The sequence below is a fragment of the Culex pipiens genome, chromosome 1 (genome assembly GCF_016801865.2).
Source record: "Culex pipiens pallens isolate TS chromosome 1, TS_CPP_V2, whole genome shotgun sequence".
Lineage (NCBI taxonomy): Eukaryota > Metazoa > Arthropoda > Insecta > Diptera > Culicidae > Culex > Culex pipiens.
The window spans coordinates 29,246,101-29,266,337 of NC_068937.1; the positions used below are offsets into that span (position 1 = coordinate 29,246,101).

Sequence of the window (20,237 nt, forward strand, 5' to 3'; positions counted from 1 at the left end):
TTTGACCCCGGATCACATCCGCATAGCTTCAATCAGTGGGGAAGACTACATCGGTTGCGGTACCCTAGGTCATCCGACGACTTCCTGGAGCTAAGACCTATTGGTCTACCGCCGTAACAAGCATTCGACGGATTTTAACCGCGGATCTAACCCGCATAGCTTCAGTGAGTATGGTAGACTGATTTGCTGATAAGTTGTGGTTTTCTTGGCTATCTGAAGACTTCCTGATGTTAAGACCTGTAGGTCTAACGCCGTAACAAGCAAGAGGTCGACGGATTTCGACCCTGGATCATACCCGCATAGCTTCAGTGAGTATAGTTGACTGATTTTCTTGATATGAGGTGATTTTCTGGGTCATCCAAAGACTTCCTGGAGTAAGGTCCTGTGGGTCTACCGCCGTAACAACCAAGAGGTAGACGGATTTTTACTCAAGATAATATGCCAATAGGTGCAGCAGGCATGGTAGACTGCTTTGTTGGTATTTTGGGATGTCCTGGATCATCCAAGGGCTCTCGGAAGTTAAGATCTACGTACCTACCGTCATAACAAGCAAGAGGTTGATGGGGGGGTCGTACCCCCATAGCTTCAATGAGTCTAGTAGACTACATTGTTGGTATTTTGGAATGACCTGGACCATCCAACGACGTCCCGGATTTTAGACCTGTAAATCTACCACCGTAATAAGAAAAAGGTCGAAGGATTTTGACTTCGGATCATATTTGAATGGTGGACTACTTTTGAGATATTTTTGGTCATCCAACGACTCCCTGTAATTAAGACCTGTGAGTCTACCGCCGTAACAAGCAAGTGGTCGACGGATTCTAACCCCGGATCATACCCGCATAGCTTCAGTAAGTAAGGTAGACTACTTTTCAGATAATTTGGGATGTTTTGGGTCATCCAAAGACTTTCTCAAGTTAGGACGTGTAGATTTACCGCCGTAACAAGCAATAGGTCGACGGATTTTGACCCCGGAACGTACCCGCATAGCTTCAGTGATTGTGGTAGACTACTTTGCTGATATTCTAGGGGAATCTGGGTAGATTCAAGACTCACAACGTTATTTTTATTTCGATACCTGTGATACTTTTGACATTTCTGCGTGCTCAGACCATGGTACACGATAATGATACCGATGATTATGTTTCTGGTACGACATGGTGGGGAATTCTCGATCATCATCATCATTATCATCGCCATCAACTATCATTCATCATCACCCGCTCATACCACATGCTTTATTATCTACACCGAGAAGTGGCTGAAGGTATAGTAAATGGTACTTGAGCGCGCTCAAGAATGAAGCTTTTTTCCCATCTCTTCTCTCTCCTTCTCCGCTGGTTGTTGTTATTGTTATGGGCACATTGTGGTTGTTTCTTCCTTTTTCGCTCGCTTCTTCCTCCGAAATGTTTTGTTGTTATTGCTGTTGTTATTGTTGTGGTTTTTATTAACTTCTTCGGCATTCATACTTTTATGTGTGTTGCCAATTTTACTTTTACGCACGTTTATCGAATAATGAGAACGTCTGTTCCTGTTCGGGTTGTTTTGTTCTTTTATGTTATGCGAACTTGAGCGTGATTTCGATTTCAATCAAATTTATGTATCATCATACTGGATGAATGCTATCACAGACAAACAGATGTAAATCTTCCATTCAAAATTCAAGACATCAACTGTCATTTTTAACGAAACTCACCACTACAAATTTATATTCACCACAGCTCATTAAATAAGATTCTTAAGGTGGTTCACTTTTGGGGCAATGACTATCAATGATTCAGGGTCCAGAAATAGTGAAATGAAATGAAAAAATAATCACTATATGTAAAATGCTTCTACAAACAACACAACAAAGGAAACTTTTTTTTATTGAAACATTCTGAATCAAGGTTTGAATGTTTTTCTAAAACATACATGGCCGCCAAATGGCCGATTGAGGATGATGCCAGAGCCTTAACTTCTATTCAATATTATCAATATCAATTTTCAATTCTTAACTTCTAGTTAAATCAGGACTTAGATTTGAAGAAATAATGTTAAAAACTCATTTTAACTAAAACTTAAATAAATTTACTGCCGAATCAAACCTCAACAACTCCAAATGACTTTATTAACCCGGGAATGAACTGGCACCGTCCCTCCCTCTTAATTAAATGTCATTGTTGTCAAAAGAGTGCAATCTTTTCACGCCACTTAAACCCCGTTGGCCAACCTTGGGCGCACCAAACCAAAGCGGAGCCAGAGCTGCCAGCAAATTTATGTACCCAGGCACCTGCCAAAAGCTCACCGGAGAGTGTATGTTTTAATTGCAAATTTCCTTTCGCAATTTTTGCCCTCAACACCTTCTTTCTTCTTTCTTGCTTTTTTACTCGCTGAATTGAGGGTGGTTTGAATGCCAGAAAAGAGAACTGAACTGGGAAACATGCAAAGAGGAAAAATTTGCGCAAAACAATAACGAAAAGTCTGGAGTTTTTTTTGAAAAGGTCCAATAAACCAAATTTCCAGTTTTTGCTTTTTGGGTGTTTTTGGAACTGCCTTGAGTCAGGGATATCAAAAAACATCCAAAAAGCAAAAACTGAAAATTTGGTTTATTGGACCTTTTCAAAAAAAAACTCAAGAAGTGAGCTTTGCTCAAGCAGCAGTGTTGCCAACTCGGAGGTAGTATTCGTTTTGCTCTACTCCACAATTTTTATTACCATCGCTAGCATCATTTTCAACACTTGTACACTGTGCAAAAAAGTGTGTGTAATTTTACATGACACTTCTTGTGAATTTGTATGATTCTTTTGGAAACAGCAGTGTTGCCATCCAGCCGTTTTAAGCCGGGCAAGCACACTGGCAGCACTTTTACCGAGTCCCATCATGCACCATTATACGCGGTGGTAAGCCGGTCGGACATGCCGGCAATGGTTCCACACACATTAGCATGATGATCATGATTGGAATTGTGAAAAGGTTTTTGTCTTCTTCTTTTTCTTGTTCATGAGCCCACCAAGGACACAACCAAAGCAACCATTTGCCACTGCTGGTGGAATCGGGTTGGAGTCGACGCCGACTTGGATGCCGCCACCGACGCCGGTCTCCAACTCGAACGTCAGGGTCAGACGTAACACACATACACCGGATCTGTGAGGGGAGGTTAATGAAACGGGGGGTTCGGCAATTGCAGGTTGAACGTGAAGCCACGTGGTTTGGACCACGTGTTAATAGTTTAACACTAAAATTTGCAGTTAAAAAAATAAATCAGCAAATTCAAAAACTTAGTAAAAAGTAAATCTTTCCCAGTTCCTGAGGGGAACACCCTTGAAGAGTATCGGGGCCGGCATTTACAAAGCGGATTCAGTGGCATTTTCATTCTCAACTTAATGTTAACATGTTAAGGTTAATGTTAACATTCCATAGGTCGCCTCCCTAAGGTGTCGTGATAAGGTCCAGTTTGTGACGATACACTACCTTCCCTTTACTAAGCAATCGATTCCAGAAGGGAAAAGATCACCAAACTTACATAGTCATAAAATTCATATAATTCTTCAAATTCTCCAAATTCTTAAAGTTCTTAAAATCTTTAAAATTCTTAAAATTCTTAAAATTCTTAAAATTCTTAAAATTCTTAAAATTCTTAAAATTCTTTAAATTCTTTAAATTCTTAAAATTTTTAAAAAGTTTAAAATTCATAAAAAATTTAATATTCTAGAAATTTTAAAAATTGTTAAAATTCTTTAAGAAAAATTAAAAAGTGCAGAAAATTCAAAAAATTCAAGCAAATTGGAAAAGTCAAAAAATTTAGATGGTTCAAAAAAATCAGAAAATTTACATAATTCAGAAAAGTTCAGAAAAAACAGAATATTCAAAAAATCAAGAAAATTCAGAAAATTCTGGAAATTTAGAAAATTAAAAAAATAGACAACTAAGAAAATTTGAAAATTTTAAAAATTCAGACAGTTTCAAAAATTCAGAAAATTCTAAAAAATCAGATAATTCAGATGATTCAGATAATTCAGAAAATTCAGAAAATTTAGAAAATTCACAACATTCAGAAAATTTCAAAATTCCGAAAATTCAGAAAATTTCTGAAATTAAAAACATGAAAATTCTGAAAATTTGTAAAATTCAGAAGATTCAGAAAATTTTGAAAATTCAGAAAAAAACAAAAAATTCAAAAAAAAAACAGAAAATTAAAAAAATTCTGAAATTTCTAAAAAAAAGAAAATTTTGAGTATTTAGAAAATTTAGACCATTCAGAAAATTTAAAAAATTCAGGAAATTCAGAAAATCCCGAAAAGTCCGATAATTTTAAAAATTCTATAAATTCAAAAAAATCAGAAAATTGAAAAAAATTGGAAAATTCAGAAAATTTAGAAAAATTCAAAAAAATAAGAAAACTTTAAAAATTTTAAAAATCAAAAAAATTTGGGAATGAAAAAAATTACAGTTCAGCAGATTTAAAAAACTTGGAAAATTGAGAAAATTTAAAAAAAAAAACTAAAAAATTAAGAAAATTCATAAAATTTTGAAAATTTAGAAACCTCCGAAAATACAGAAAATTTATAAAATTCAGATAATTTGGAAAATTAAAAAAAAATTCAGAAATTTAAAAAAAAATAAAATTCAGAAAGTTTCTAGAATATTCGAAAAGAATATTCAAAATTTTTAAAAATTCGGAATATTTTGAAAATTTAGAAAAAATCCAAAATTTTCAGAGTCAAGAAAATTCAGTAAATTTAGCAAATTTTAAAAATTTTAAAGATCTGAAAATTCTGAAAATTAAAAAAAAAATTTTTTTTGAAAGCTCTAAAAGTTCTAAAAAATCTGAAGATTCTGAAATATCTAAAAAAGATTAAAATTTAAAAAATCTGAAAATTCTATAAATTTTAAAAATGTTGAAAACTTTGAAAATTTTAAAAGTTCTGGAATTTTGGGAAATTCTGTAAATTATAAAATTTTTGAAAATTCTAAAAATTTTAAAAATTAAAAAAAAACACTAAAAATTTAAAAAATTCTGAAAATTTTAAAAAATTTAAAAAATGAAAAAATCCTAAATTTTTTAAAAATTTACAAATTTCTGGAAAATTTGAAAATTTAGACAATTTTGAAAAGTCTGAAAAATTCTGGAAATTCTGAAAATTCTGAAAATTTAAAAATTCTGAAAATTTTAAAAATTTTAAAAAATGAGAAAATTCTAAATTTTTTAAAAATTCTAAAATTTCTGGAAATTTTGAAAATTTAGACAATTTTGAAAATTCTAGAAAACCTGGAAATTCTGAAAATTCTGAAAATTTTGAAAATCCTGAAAATTCTGAAAATTCTGAAAATTCTGAAAATTCTGAAAATTCTGAAAATTTTGAAAATTCTGAAAATTCTGAAAATTCTAAAAATTCTGATAATTCTAAAAATTCTTAAAATTCTGAAATTTTTAAAAAATTTCAAAATTCTAAATTTTTTAAAAATTTAAAGGTTTTAAAAATTCTGAAAATTCTTAAAGTTCTTAAAATTTAGAAAAATAAAAAAATAAAAATTCTGAAAATTCTTCTTTAGAAAAATTTTAAAATTCTGAAAACTCCGAACATTTTAAAAATTCTTTAAAATCTAAAAAATCTGAAAATTTCGCATGTTTTTTAAATTCTGAAAATTCTAAAAAAAATATGTTCAGAAAATTCTGAAATTTTTTGAAATTCTGAAAATTCTGAAATTTTTGACAAGTCTCCAAATTTGGAAAATTCGAAAAAGCAAAAAAATAAATTTGATGGCTCAAAAAATTCTGAAGATTTTAAAATTTCTATAAATTTATAAGTTTAAATAAATCATAAAAGTGGAAAATTCTTTAAATTAAAAAAAATCAGAAAATCCTTAAAGCTCCATTTTTTGTTTTCATATTCTAAAATTCTTTTATAGACAATCTTATTTCTAAAATCTGAAATCAAAAATTATAAATTCTACAAAATTCGTAACATTTAAAATTCTACAAAATTCTTGACATTTAAAATTCTACAAAACTTTTAACATTTAAAATTCTAGATATAAAAATTATAAAATTCTTCTAAAATCAATGGTAATTTCATCGGTATGATGATTTGAATACAGAAGAAAATAGTTCAGTTTGTATAGTATAGTTTTTTTTAAGTGTAAGTTTTTTTTTTTAATTTTTGTTGTATTAATTTCATTACCTACTGCTTCACATTTAGTAAAATGATATAATTTCCCAACCAAGCCATCCTTTTCGGATTATGTCTGCCGATCCAAAAGCCCATATTGCCAATTTATGCGGGTGACAAACTGCGTTCAAAGCCCATGTTAGGTAGCGCAGCCTTCTTGGATTTCTTGAAATTTGAAAAACGCTCACAGACACTCATTGTGTTCGCCAGAGTGGTTTCGGGGGTAATTTGACACTTAACAAAGCCGCCTGGCGGCACCATAAAACCCATTGACAGGTCCCTTCCTCCCTCATGTTTGTACGGGGACGTGTGTTTTGTTGCTGTTAATTTGTTGGGGGTCCCCCAATGTCTGACGGGTTGAACTACTCAAATTTCAAAACCATGAATGGGGGTTTTAGTCCTGTTTTATGGCTCATGCGGTACCAATGTTGACAGATAATAGACCCTGATATGTCTGGAGCATTTTTTTTTGTCTTAATCCGTTCTTAGAATTTGGATTAACAACGAGTAAAAAACGGGTTACAACTTTGCAAAAAGTGGCAAAATGTTGAACGGCTTCCCTACCCTAGAGATTAGTTCCACCATTATGGCAACTTTTTGCTGTAGCTGTCAGTTTGCTATAAACTCGCTTTAAATTGAAATGCCACGAACCGCGCCACGAAAATGTCGGTTCTGAAATGTGCCGATCATCCTGTTGAATCGTACACCAGCAAATTGGGCTCAAGATCCGGTTCAAAGCCTTGCCAACTCCAGAGTGTCCGTCGGAGGGGGTTGAACAACCCAGAGCACTCTAGAAAAGTTAACGACTCCAAATCGGCTACTTGTGGGCCAAACAACAAAAGCGTCAGAATCTGACAAAATTTGACCAGAGACGAACCAAAAAAAAATCAAGGCCTTCTTGTCTGCGAGAGCGCGTCCGGTGCGTAGAACTTGGAGGAGAAGACACTCAATAAGGCATAATTAATTGCGGTCTATGGTTCGCGGCCTCAATGCGAAGCCACATGGTTTCGAGGGGGTTTCGCGCGCGAAGAAGTGACCGAAAAACGCGCGTGGAAATCAAAGCGTGCGTACAAAAGTTGTTACAAGACGCACACGAGTTGGTTCTCACGTAGTGGGTATTAATTTCGATCGAAATACTAATGGATTCAGATCGGTGCGTAATGTCTCCTCACCTCTTGATAACGTACGAATTTGAATACAGATTCGATTTTCTAGGTACAGTAAAACTCTGTTGGTTTGACAAATAAACAGTAGATAAAAATTTCAAAAAATGTGCGAATCTGTATCTATTGATATTTGTTTAGTCAAACCAACGGGGTACAAACTAAAAGTGTCAAATCTTCAGGGTTTCAGTATACACTCTACCCCCGGTGGTTGGTCACTTTTTCGTTTGACACTTTTTTAGTTTGTACCCCGTTGGTTGGTCAAAGTCAAACGAACTGTCACTTTTTACACGGCGCTCACGCAAACTATCTAAACAAACGTTCAGTAGTGTGTGTGAACTCCGTGTAAAAGGGGTGTCAAACTAAAAAGTGACCCCGTTCGTTTTACAACAGTTGGTGTCAATCCATCGGGGTTTGAGTGTATTTGACATTTTTGACGATATGGTGATGTAGCAATCAGTGCAGTAATGCGGTTATTAAAATCGCTATCTCTGACTGTCACTCCACTGTCACTGACTTTGTTTATGTTTTGGTTTTTCTGACACGTTCCATTGTTCTTTTGTTATTGTTTTGGTTTATAGGCATCTATGATACAGCTTACCTTGGTAGCGATCCATCTACTCCGAATCTCGATCGGAATCTCCGACTTCGCCTCCAGCTTCTCAGAATTTGCAGACTTCGACTCCAGCTCTTCAAAAAGATCTGAGTCCACCGACTCCGGTAGCGACTTCAGAGCCCTGTTTTTTTTAGGCCAAACGTCAGATTTGCGCTAATTCATGTTTAGTTAAATGCACCCAAATTAGTCGTTTGGCATCAAAACACATTTTTGAGTAAAATCGGGTTTTATCAAGCAAAACAATGTAGCTGGGCAAAACTCGAATTGTAAACAAAGAGTATATCCTGCTCACGTCAGTTGATGTTTACATTGAGAACGAGCAGGCTCTTTGTTTACACTTCGAAATTGACCCAATTGCATTGGTTTGTCAAAAGTGAATTACAAAATATCAAATAATTTCGAATTTTACTATCCAAACACGAGGTACTTCAAAGTTACACCACCTTGCCTACTCGGATGGCTGGCACTCGATCAACCCTCTCTCTCTCTCTCCTCAAAAGAGATCCAGCCGGCGCGCAGCCTTCTTCGATCTCTCAGCTGCCGGCCGGCGGACACAAAGTGATGGCCTTGAACATGTGTACCTGACTTGAGCGGCCTGCTGCTACCTTCTGGTTCAGCGCGGTGTCTGCTGAGCCACCTTTTGCGACCGGTGTGTGTGTGTTGTGTGTTGTGCTCTGTTAATCGTTGGCAACTTCTTGGTGTTGTTGTTGTTCGGTGGAAGATCGTCGTCAGGCCGTGGCGCAGAGTTGATTGTACCTACAAGTCGAGGTGATCAAACTTACGTCTTCATTTTCTACCGATCTTGCGCCGTTGAGTTGCTTTTTGCGTTGTTTGTGAGCTTTGGTTCGCAATTTTGTTCTTGGGATTTGCGAGAAGCACTGGATTAACGAAAGTACGTTTGTTATGGATTTATTTAAAGCATGAGTCACAGATTTCATCGAATCCTCTCGACGGTTATCTATGCGAAGTAGGCCTAGCTGCTGTTGAGCTGTCATACGTCATTCTTTCGCAACTTCATTTTTTTTCAGTGTACCTCGCTTTTCTTCGGTGTGGTCCGGAGGCTTTGAGATGGGTTCTGGCGGTTTTCTTCTATCTCTCCCACCTCTTTAACTATCTCAATACATACAGGCCTAGTCTTCATACACACCGGAAGACATTATAATTTTTGCACGCGCCCGAGTATGTGTGTTGGGGCTGAAGTGGGGGGCTCTTTTCTATGGTGGTGGAGTCGGGGGTTGTTGGTGGGCTATTAGCCACGGGCTACGGGCTCTAGGGGTTGATGCCTTCTAGGGGGCTCTCCTTATTCTTCGTGGTGATGGTGTAGCTAGCACGCAGGGGGTCACCAACCAGCCAGCCCATCCATCGTGATACTTGGCTTGGTAGGTACGGACTTACATTTTTCAAAAGCGATGATGAGAGGTGAACACGTAAAAGGGGGTTGATTCCGGTCGTCGAGAACGCTGGTGAGAATCGTATGATTGCCAGTTATAACCAATGCCATTGTTCGATCGGTTCTCGATCATTTTAAAAAATAATCCAGCTCAAAAAAACCTTTGAATTGTGTATCTGCACGTCCTAGATATCCTTACTGAAAAACAATAATAATAGGGTCCAAACTTTTATATAAAATGGTAAAAAGCACGATTGAAAAACATTTCTGATCACTTTTTAACGCAAAACAAAAAACATTGACAAGACAACATTTGACGATGGATCAACTATGGTCTCCATAGAACGAGCTGTCAAATAGGAACTTTCTATTCGCGATCAAAAGCTCAAAAATTCCGACAGATGGCGCAAAGCATCGAAGAATGACGATTCAAACTTTCGCTTTTCGGTTACATAGGAAAAAAAAAAAAAAAAAACGAAACTATTGGCACTACGCCCCCCGGGGCATGGCCTTCCTCTAACGTGGGATTTCTGCTCCAGCGCCTCTGACGAGACAGGAGAAACCGGGACCGACGTTTTACTTCACCATCCGATAGAAGCTCAGTGGATAAGGCGGGAATCGAACCCGCGTCTCATAGCATCATCGGGATCGGCAGCCGAAGCCGCTACCCCTGCGCCACGAGACCCACCGGTTACATAGGAATGCAAACTTAAAATTGAATTTACAGCTCTTAGAAAAACTTTTGAGAAAAAATTCAAGTAGTACGATTGTAAACTTTTTGCCCTCTTTAAATTAACGCAATAAAAAAGATTTTGGAAAAAATCATTTTGAAAAAAAATATTGTTTAAAATGATAGAGCATCAAAAGTTAACAAAGTATCAGCTCGAATTTTTGCTCAAAAGTTGTTTTCAACGCTGGAATTTAACAAAACAGAATTCGCATACATAACCTCAAAGGGCGGAAATTTCAATCGACATTCTTCGCTCTGTTCTGCTACTCAACACTAGGTGTCGCATGTCGTTTGGCTCTTGAAAAATGCCAACTTTTCAGAAATTTCCAGAAATATTCGAGGGTCTTCAAGAAAACTTCAGCTTATCGAATCTAGCAAAATAGTGTTTTATTCAATTTGACAGCCCTTTTAAAAAGCATTTACACACTACCAAACGATTGTGACTTTGAATGTGCGTGTATTTAATGTCACTCAATGTCGTAAAAAAAAAAACAATTTTAGTCAATAAAGCACCAGGGCTGTAATGTCGCAGCCGGAGTAGGATTTTTTTGGAGAGCAGGAGTCGGAGTCGGCAAATTCTTAGAAGCTGGTGTCGAATCGGAGTCACAAAATCCTCAGAAGCCGAAGTCGAGTCTATCCAGAATTTTAGGCGAAGATGGCGCTATGAGATGTTAAAATCATGCAGTGACCAACATTACAAAAAAAAGTGTGCCATGGCATGACAGCCATTGCGCGATTTTGACATTTCAGGCGTGCACCATTCGTAACGCCATCTTCGCTTAAAAATCTGGATTAATGTGCAACTGTCGTAGGTTTAAGGTATTTTCATTTTTTGACAATCAATTCTTCAAATAAATGAATTACTACCAAGTCTGTATATCATAGGTACGCCCATCTTGGCTTGCATTATTGTGTTTGCATCACTTCGAAAACCAAAACAATAACAAACGATCAATAGACCGTGCTAGCAAAACCAAAACATAAACAAAGTCAGCTTCCATAGGAGTAACTGAGTCAGAGTTGGCGATTTTGACAACCGTTCCACTCAATCGCAATCGCTTTCGCAAGTACCTCCCTTACGAAGAAAACCTGGATCGCTACATCACCATACCTGTAAAGAATGTAAAAAAAACTGACATTCTGATAATTTGACACTTTTTGTTTGCCCTCATTTTGTTTGACTAAGTTCAGCTAGAAAAGGGACGAACTGTCACTTTCACAACAAACGTTTGAACGTTTTTAGATTGTGTCAAACCAGCGTGGTTTGAGTGTCATAATAATATGAATGGTAAATATTGTGATTCAACTACAACAACAAGAAAGAACTCCAAACCGCGTGTTTTTTGCAGTTGTTGTTTTTTGGTGCTTCCTCAGCCTACTGCGATGTGGTCATAGCAACCTTCCGCGCTTCAATTCTTGACGCTATTGCTTAACCGCAACGTGTGGTGGAGCCTTCACCGAGCACCACCAACAACAACAATAACGAAAACAAGGGTGAGAAAGATTCCACCCGGCAGATAGATGGCCGTGACGCACACGAGGTCTTTTTATTGAAATTTGGCTCTTCGATATAGCCCACTATGGATACACACACATACGGATCAACCTGGTCAAAACACCGCACAGACTACGGCAATGTTTTATGTTTCTGGTCGGCGCGATGAGGCTTTTTTGTAGTTGATGAGAAGTTCTTTGTGAAATCTGCAACTATAGTTCGTTGGTTCGACACTTTTTATTTGAAATTTGGGCAAAATTTGACAGTTACCTCACCAACTCATGTCTGAGTAAATTTCGTTTTAAGGAAAACTGAGTAGATTCTACGCAGTCTCGTTCAAAACTTTGACAGCTCGCAAAAAGTATTGTCAATTTCGCTGAGAATGGCCCCGCCGCGGTTGTTTCTTTTTCCACCGCCGACTGACACCGTGGTGGTCACCGAGGCTTCGACGACGACGTGAGGAGATGGAATTTGAAATACAAGATCGGTTCGCGGCGGGTAATTGGGATCAAAGGCCTTCAGCACCGGCGTCTCCGATCTGCTTTTCGAGGCTATTCTTTTCCGTTCTCCGGACGCTTCTAGAACTTGACGAAGATGATGATCGCGCGCGTACTTACAGTTGTCTATTTTTTGTTTCGCCTTTCAGATATTCACCAAAGTCAACCACCACCCCCACCCCGAAAGCTGTCGAATACCGCCTGGGTTCGGACCCCCAAATAGGTTTCAAGAACGAGGAGTGAGAGCTAGAAATTTGACATTATCACAACAACAGCAACAACAAGGGGTCTCGGAAACCGAACGGAACGTTACCGCAAAAGCAATAGACGAAATTAATCAAAGGTGCATACAACTCTGAGTTAGCGTGGAGTTCTTTTTTTGGGGAGGAAGTAAGCAGCAGCTACTACTAGTAATTAGCATTTTCACTTTGGGTAACTTTCGGCGACCAAGTGGTTAGAGAAACTTCATCTGTAAAAAGGATCATCAATCGAAGGACGGCACCACGAATTAGCTAATTTTGACGTAAACTTGAAGGTAAGTATCGAAGAAATATTATATTGACCTTAGGCCTTAACGGGAAACACAATTTTCACCGCCTGATTTTTTGTAATTTTTGTACTGAAGATAGCGTAAATCCAGCTCAATCAATTGTTGTTCCCATCTTAGAGAATGTTTAGTGAAAATATGAACATTTTTGGGAGTCATCCATAAACTGGATTGTCGATTAACGACGTACTTTTGGGTGTTTTGCTATTAGACCATACTCAATTCAATCAAACATAGGCAATATGAGTATCATGCTTAACCATTTTGAATTTCCTACTCAGATTTTTTTTAACCTAAAAATTGTTATTGAATAATTTTGAAAAAAGGACTGTTCAACAGACATGATGAAAAATAGATTCTTCAATTTTTCTTTTCTCTCTCTTTCGTTCACAGCTTGCAAATCATCAACTTTTTTGAAAGAAAGAAAAACGAGTCCATTTCTCATTCGTTAAAAAATCATCGTCATTGAAAATCGGAAATCGTCAATAAACACACACACTTTTGTACGAGTCGAAAAAAGATAAAATCAAACAACAATTTCTAGGCAAATATTTAACCCGAACTTAGTCAAATTTAAAACCAACTAAATTTTCTTCATAGAGGAAGCAAAAAAGAACTTCTATTACTAAAAAACACACATCTACTCAAAGTAATCGGTAAAAAGTTAGCAAAGTTTTCCTTTTCGTAACTTAGTAAAAATCAACTAAACAACGCACACTCGAGAACAAGTCTGCGTGAAAATAAACAGCATTAAAAAAGAAGAAACGACGTCGCCGAAGTTCTTCCCACAGAGAAAAGTCAAAAAACAAGTAGCGCAAAAGTGTGTGAAAACCAGCAGCAACAACAATAAAAACACACAAAAGCAACTCGTCAACCGAAAACAGGAGGAAGGAAACAGGAACTACAACTACGAACTTACCCTCAACCCTTAACGTTTAAACATTAGCAGAAAATTCGTGTAACGGAAATTTGAGGTAAGTCAAAAATGTCGCCGCCCCCTTTTGTTTTGATATTGTCCATTGTTTTCGCTTTTCTTTTGTTTACAATTTTGCCCAAATATGACAGTTCATTCACCCACCCGCACCCTCTTTGACAGTTGTGCGTGCTTTGTTGTGACAACCGCGCTGACAGCGCTGCGCCTTTCTGAATGATTCGCGCAATCCGGGAAGAGAAAAACCCTAGCGCTCGCGCGGCATGTAATTAGATGACATTTCCAAACGCATTTTAGAACAAGAAGTTTAAAATTAGCACATTTCTGGGCAGAAAACGAAAACCGCAAAAAGTGCGCGACATGCACATGCGTTCGCCGCAAACAACAACAAAAACAAAGCAAGCCGCGCGCAAGTGTGCGTATATCTTGGGATGACTTGTTCGAGGTTTTCGCGTTTCTAACTGCAAAGTCCCGATGCACAAGTTCATCAACGCGGGGAAGATGCACCGAATGCGTGAGCTAGGAATCATTGTGGGGAACCTTTAAGAGGGAGGGGCAGTTTGATAGTTGAAGAACTACATGTTTACTTTGCAAAAGGACGTAACCTTAAGTGTAACTTTGTAAATTTCCAAAACCGTTTTGGCTGTCGAGCTGTCATCCTAAATTTTAAGATTAGACTGACTGACTAATTTGTCAATCACATGACTTCAATATTACTACAAACTTTACCCAAATCTCAAAGTCTCTTCCGTTGAGGCTCCCTAGCCTCCTCGGATCCCTTTTGCTTCGCGGCTAGTTGGCACCTTTAAAACGTCGTCAACGAAAAGAAGGGGAACCGCTGCCGCCGACGGCCGACCCAAACATCACGTAATAAATAAGGACAAAAAGTCAATGACATTTCGGAATGGCATATGGTTGCTGGGCCTGGTTATGCGCCGGTTTGCCGGCTTTGTTTGAATTGGCACTAGACCAACAGTGTGTGAGAACGCAACGGTGTGGTAGAATGTGTTGTGCTAGTTCTTGAAAAACCGGGTAACTCCAAGGTGAGGAAAGGGTTTGAGGGTTAGGTGATCGGTTTGAATTAAACTATTCAGATAACATTGACTATTTAATTTAAGAGTCATTCAGACTTTTTCCATTGAATAACATGCGCCTCCACTACATTCTTAAGGTTGATTAACACTGGCAAATCGCAAAATGTTGCGCTTGTCACTTTTGCCCCTGCTAGCTTTATGTCTTCGATGTCAAACAGGGATCGCAGCAACCGATGGTCGATTTTTCTCGACCTGTTATTGTCCTTATTTTCAGTAAATTGTTAGAAAGTCAATGTCTCTTTCCTCAAATATTCGGGAACCCATAATAACAATTACAGAGCGGATTCGTTAATTCGAATGAAACTGTCTTCGAATGAGTGAATCCGATTTCGCTAATTGAAACGACTGACAGCTGTCAAAAGCACGAAACCACGTGCTCGTCGAACAATTGGATCCTTTTTTCATTTGAAAACGTTCGAATTAGCGGACATTTGAATTAACGGATGTGCTCTGTACCCGGTGGCCGGCAGCAAAGTTATGGGAAACTCTTCGGGATTTTTTAATAAATTTCCGGAAAGTCTATTAATATTTTTTCATTTTGACGGTAGTGTTAGTTTTTAGTTTTTAGTTTTTAGTTTTTAGTTTTTAGTTTTTAGTTTTTAGTTTTTAGTTTTTAGTTTTTAGTTTTTAGTTTTTAGTTTTTAGTTTTTAGTTTTTAGTTTTTAGTTTTTAGTTTTTAGTTTTTAGTTTTTATTTTTTAGTTTTTATTTTTTAGTTTTTATTTTTTAGTTTTTAGTTTTTAGTTTTTAGTTTTTAGTTTTTAGTTTTTAGTTTTTAGTTTTTAGTTTTTAGTTTTTAGTTTTTAGTTTTTAGTTTTTAGTTTTTAGTTTTTAGTTTTTAGTTTTTAGTTTTTAGTTTTTAGTTTTTAGTTTTTAGTTTTTAGTTTTTAGTTTAGTTTTTAGTTTTTAGTTTTTAGTTTTTAGTTTTTAGTTTTTAGTTTTTAGTTTTTAGTTTTTAGTTTTTAGTTTTTAGTTTTTAGTTTTTAGTTTTTAGTTTTTAGTTTTTAGTTTTTAGTTTTTAGTTTTTAGTTTTTAGTTTTTAGTTTTTAGTTTTTAGTTTTTAGTTTTTAGTTTTTAGTTTTTAGTTTTTAGTTTTTAGTTTTTAGTTTTTAGTTTTTAGTTTTTAGTTTTTAGTTTTTAGTTTTTAGTTTTTAGTTTTTAGTTTTTAGTTTTTAGTTTTTAGTTTTTAGTTTTTAGTTTTTAGTTTTTAGTTTTTAGTTTTTAGTTTTTAGTTTTTAGTTTTTAGTTTTTAGTTTTTAGTTCTTTAATTATAATCACTTGAACTTGCCCAGCCCGATCACGATAACCAATATTCATTCAAGGACCTCGAAGCAATTCGAAGACCTCCAGCCGACTTTGGCTGTATACCCTGGCCGCGCCAGACCCCAGACAGAGGCCTTAACCTAGAGGCTGCACAGCATTCACAAATTCCGGCTCTTGCTAATTACGTCGAGAGTTGATTGACAGATGTTTCACCTGGTTTGCTATGTAGACCTTTACTTCGAAAGCAACACTCTTTCAGCTGGCCGTCGAGACTCGTTCGAAATGTCCTTTTCATCAAGGCTTTTCGTTCTGTTCTGTTCCGCTCTTGTTTCTTCTTGTGCTTCACAAGGAACTGCTTTTTGCCCTTCTACACAACACTCGCAGTCGTGCCAGTTGTTTTTTGGAGATCAAGGTAACGAACAACCCCCGACCAGCCTCTAGAAAAGCCTCGCAAAAGTCTGTAGCAGTAAGACTCTTGAATAGTGCCTTGATCCCGGTCGCATACGAAACCAGACCAGCAGGCCAGATTGTTGGAGGTCGTCCTTTTTCTTGGTCTCGTCGTCGTCGTCGTCGTCGGTGCATCTCGGGGAAATCAGATCAGAACCAGAAAGAGAGGGAAAGAATGCGCCCTTCGACGACGGTTTCTTGAAAGACCCTTTTTTGCGTTTCGTTCTGCGACAGCCAGAGCGGTCCAAGAGTTGCAATATTCAGAGACAGAGGATTTCTGAGGAATAGTCGAAGGTTTCTCGTGTCGGTTCCTTTGCAGCAAAAGGTTTTGCAGGTTTTGTTCATGATTTGATGCATCTGAGTGCACAGCTGGAAGGCTTCAAAATTGGTTGAAAAATAAGCTGCTTATTTCAAACATGGAAATCAGTTTACAAAAATGCACTTGTTATTTAGAGAATATTCAACAACTGAAAGTAATCTTTCAGGAAATTCTCTCCAATAAGTTAAACAAAAATTGGGCATAGAAAGCTGCAGTTCAAATCTTTTATGTTTTAAAAAGTGCTTTTTGTAAAAATATCCCAAATTTTTTAACTTATCTCTTCATCATTTTAGTAAGCTAGCTTTTTGTTTTTAGGCTTTGTGAAATATGATTTTACCTCATCTTTTAAATAATATTTCCAAATTGACCTGAAACGGTCAAAACAGTGAAGAAAATTGAATTGACCTTCTTCGCGGATTTTTAACATTTCATCATACAGATTTGTATGGAATTTCAACAATTTTTGAACATTTAATTGATTTTTGGGTTTGGGCAAAGCTTTTTTTAATTAGACATTTAAATTTAACTGTGAGTATGATTTAAAAAGGGAGAGTTTATTTTTTTTTCTTTCATATGTTAATAGGACCTTTTGTAAAAACACTCTAGAGTTGTTCTTTTTGACATTTCTTACTAAATATACTTATCCATTAAAAGATCCAAAGGCTTTCTACAACTTGTGAAAACCTTTGAACATTTAAATTAACAAATCTAGAGTTTTTTTTAAAGGTCCTATAAACTGTTCTGTTTCACATGAAAAGGTCCTATTTCAATAAAAAAAACTCTGGAAAAGTGTTCGTGAAACACTGAGAACGATATCATTCGTAAAAGCAAACTTGACATTTCGTAAACTTTTAAACGTTTTACAAAAAAAAATTGAAGACCATAATGATTTGATTCCAATCACGGTTTACTTTATGAATACTTTTCAACGTGCAAGTCATAAGCACTCTGATAGCATTTTGTAAAATTTGTTAGCTGTAAAAACGACACAGCTTTATATTTCTAATTCTCAAATTTATTTAGTTTAATTTATCTAAATAATTCCTTGACAGTTTTTGTTACACAGTAGTTGTTCGGTAACTGGGCGTTGTTTAACTGGGCTGCTTTTAAACTGGGCGCTCGATGACTGGGCCGTAGCCCAGTTAAAAAGCAGACAAACGTCAAAAAACCAAAACAAACCAAAATGACCGGTTGCAAAAATCAGATTCAATAAATAAAAAAACTTTTCCCACACTTTTGTTTAATTTTAAGTTACAATTAAAGAAATATGAAAAGTAAGCATTGTAAAAAAATTGAGTAACTTTAATTTTTATATTTTATCTGGAAAATATTATGCATCGGTGGTCCCCTCGTTATTTTTTGTTCAGCCCAGTTAACGAACAACTACTGTACCATGGTGTCATATCGGCAAAGTGTACGGATTTTTGCTCAGCAAGAGTTGGTAGCCTTAGTCATCAGACATCAATCAAAATCAAATGGAAAATTTAAAAAATTAGTAAATTATTGATTTTTTCAGCATGTTTTTTATTTTTAAATTGGCTTGGCAATGACAAGTTTTGCCAAAAAGCTTTAAGAAAAATGCTTAAAACTAAATTTTTCATAAGTATTTTTCGATTGCAAATTTAAATTAATATCTAAATGATATTTATAATGTTTTCGAAGGTATTTCTAAAAACTTATACAAATACTATTCATAAAAAGATATGATTATTGGAATTTTCAAAATCAAGCATGAAATTTAGTTTCTCCCTGTCGATCTTGACCGGAGCCGAGGGACTAAAAGTTTTGATACAATTTATACCAGCCTTTTCTCTGAATAAACAACTTTGCCAAAGACACCACATCGATCAGATACTTCTAAATCTAAGCTAAGCTTATCTAATTTAATCGAACACAAGCGCAGCCAGTCCGAAGAAAGCATCCTGAAAGAACTTGCGGTTAGATCACGCCTCAAGTCCTTTCTTGTCAATATAAACAATTGCAGTACATCCGAGTAACCCCAAAAATGTACAGCAAAAATATAAGCGGCCAGGCCTACTGCGTTGCATTGACCGCAGAGACATATTCGGTGAACGGATCACATTTCACAGAATCGATGATTCAATGGTATTTTACCATCTGAAGCAGCTGAGTGTGGAAATTGAAAAAATAAGAAAGAAGCGCGTTCGATCGGTCTCCAGTTTTTTTTTACGTTTTTTGGTGTGATTTTCGCAGCTTTCGAAGCGTCCGCTGGCGTGTAGTGGTAAAAAAAGGAACAAAGATTTTGAATTCAGTGAAGTTTAGAGAAAGTAACGGCATTTTTGCAAGAATTTCATAATTTTAGCTCGTAAATTTCTTCTGCATCTTTGTTGTGTTGCTATGCTATGCATTTCGTTTGCCGGTCACTCTTTCAAACGTCATTTTTCCGCGTGGGCTCTCACGGAACTCACCCTGTCATATATGAGTGCCTGACAGTTTCGACACAGTGATGCCGAATCAAATTATTTTCGACGAGGTGTTTTGTTTTGTGAATAATTGTTCATAGTTGATTCGATTAATTAAAGCGTTATGAGATGTTTGTGCGTGTATCGTGTTGAAGAGCGAACAAGAATAAGTTCTGGTAGGACCTTTTCGGGGAATTTTGCTGCTGCTGATGCTGAAGAGGACACTGCGAAGAAGCCGAAGGATCGTGTCCGCTGCTGCCAAGGAAACCATTCCACAAGATGCATCCTTTCAGCAGGATGTGTGTCGGATCAGCATGAGCAAGATCAAGCTGCCCGTGTTTGGAACTCGCAGCTGGCCATCCGAATGATTACGACTGAAAACGGATAGCAACATCCAGTTTCTTAGAAGCAAAGCAGCCGGCAAAGAGGGCTACCGGAAATTCCAGAAACTTGGTGAGATCTATCCAAATTGAAACTTTCAAAATTTGCCTTTTTATCAACAACCATTAAATACGCGCCAATCTCATTTTTGCCTTATGAGATTGGAAGTCTGAAGATAGTTCGAGGACTCTTCTGGTTCTTGGTCTATGTTTGGGCGGGGCCGGACAATGCCCAATGACCTCGGAATTGGACCGCAAGGAGCTCTGTCATTCTGAAACGGGTCATTGGAAGCAGCGCGAGGGCTAACACCACCTAATGTCCGGGACTGCGATAAGCTATATCAGCATAAACCAAGTCTGATACAGATTATACTTTCCCATAATTTCGTAGCCGGCCTACGGATATTGGATTGGTTAAACACACACACACACACACACGGATCACATTTCACAGAATCAACAGGGGAGGAAGGATGCGTGGACATACCGTACCAAACGCTCCGAATCAGTTAGGTGTAGTGTGAGTGTAAATTGGCAAATTACTATATTTTTAGGAGGGAAGTGGAATTGGGCAATTCGGGTTGGGGAAAATGGGGATAATTGTGAAGGGATAGAAGGGTTATTTAATTTATAATATCATACACGGAGAGACCGGCCAGGGCAAATCTAAGAAAATCTTGGTTAATTTAACTAAAAGTATGGGTTAATTTTTTACACAGCTTTTTTTCAACAATCGATTGTTGATTTTGTTAACCCAAAATTGCTGACCACCAGTAACTAAAATTAACTAA

At 36.7% G+C, this 20,237-nt stretch overlaps 1 protein-coding gene across 2 annotated transcripts in view; it reads left to right on the plus strand.

Annotated features, from left to right (window-relative positions):
• Positions 1–20,237, plus strand: part of LOC120413702 (RNA-binding protein MEX3B) — an 85,416-nt gene that overhangs the window by 35,271 nt on the left and 29,908 nt on the right. For both annotated transcript variants that reach the window (XM_052706778.1, XM_052706779.1), the window contains exons 2-3: positions 12,193–12,578; positions 12,984–13,564. The gene's annotated coding sequence lies outside the window, so the exon portion shown is untranslated. The remainder of the gene's footprint in view (positions 1–12,192; positions 12,579–12,983; positions 13,565–20,237) is intronic.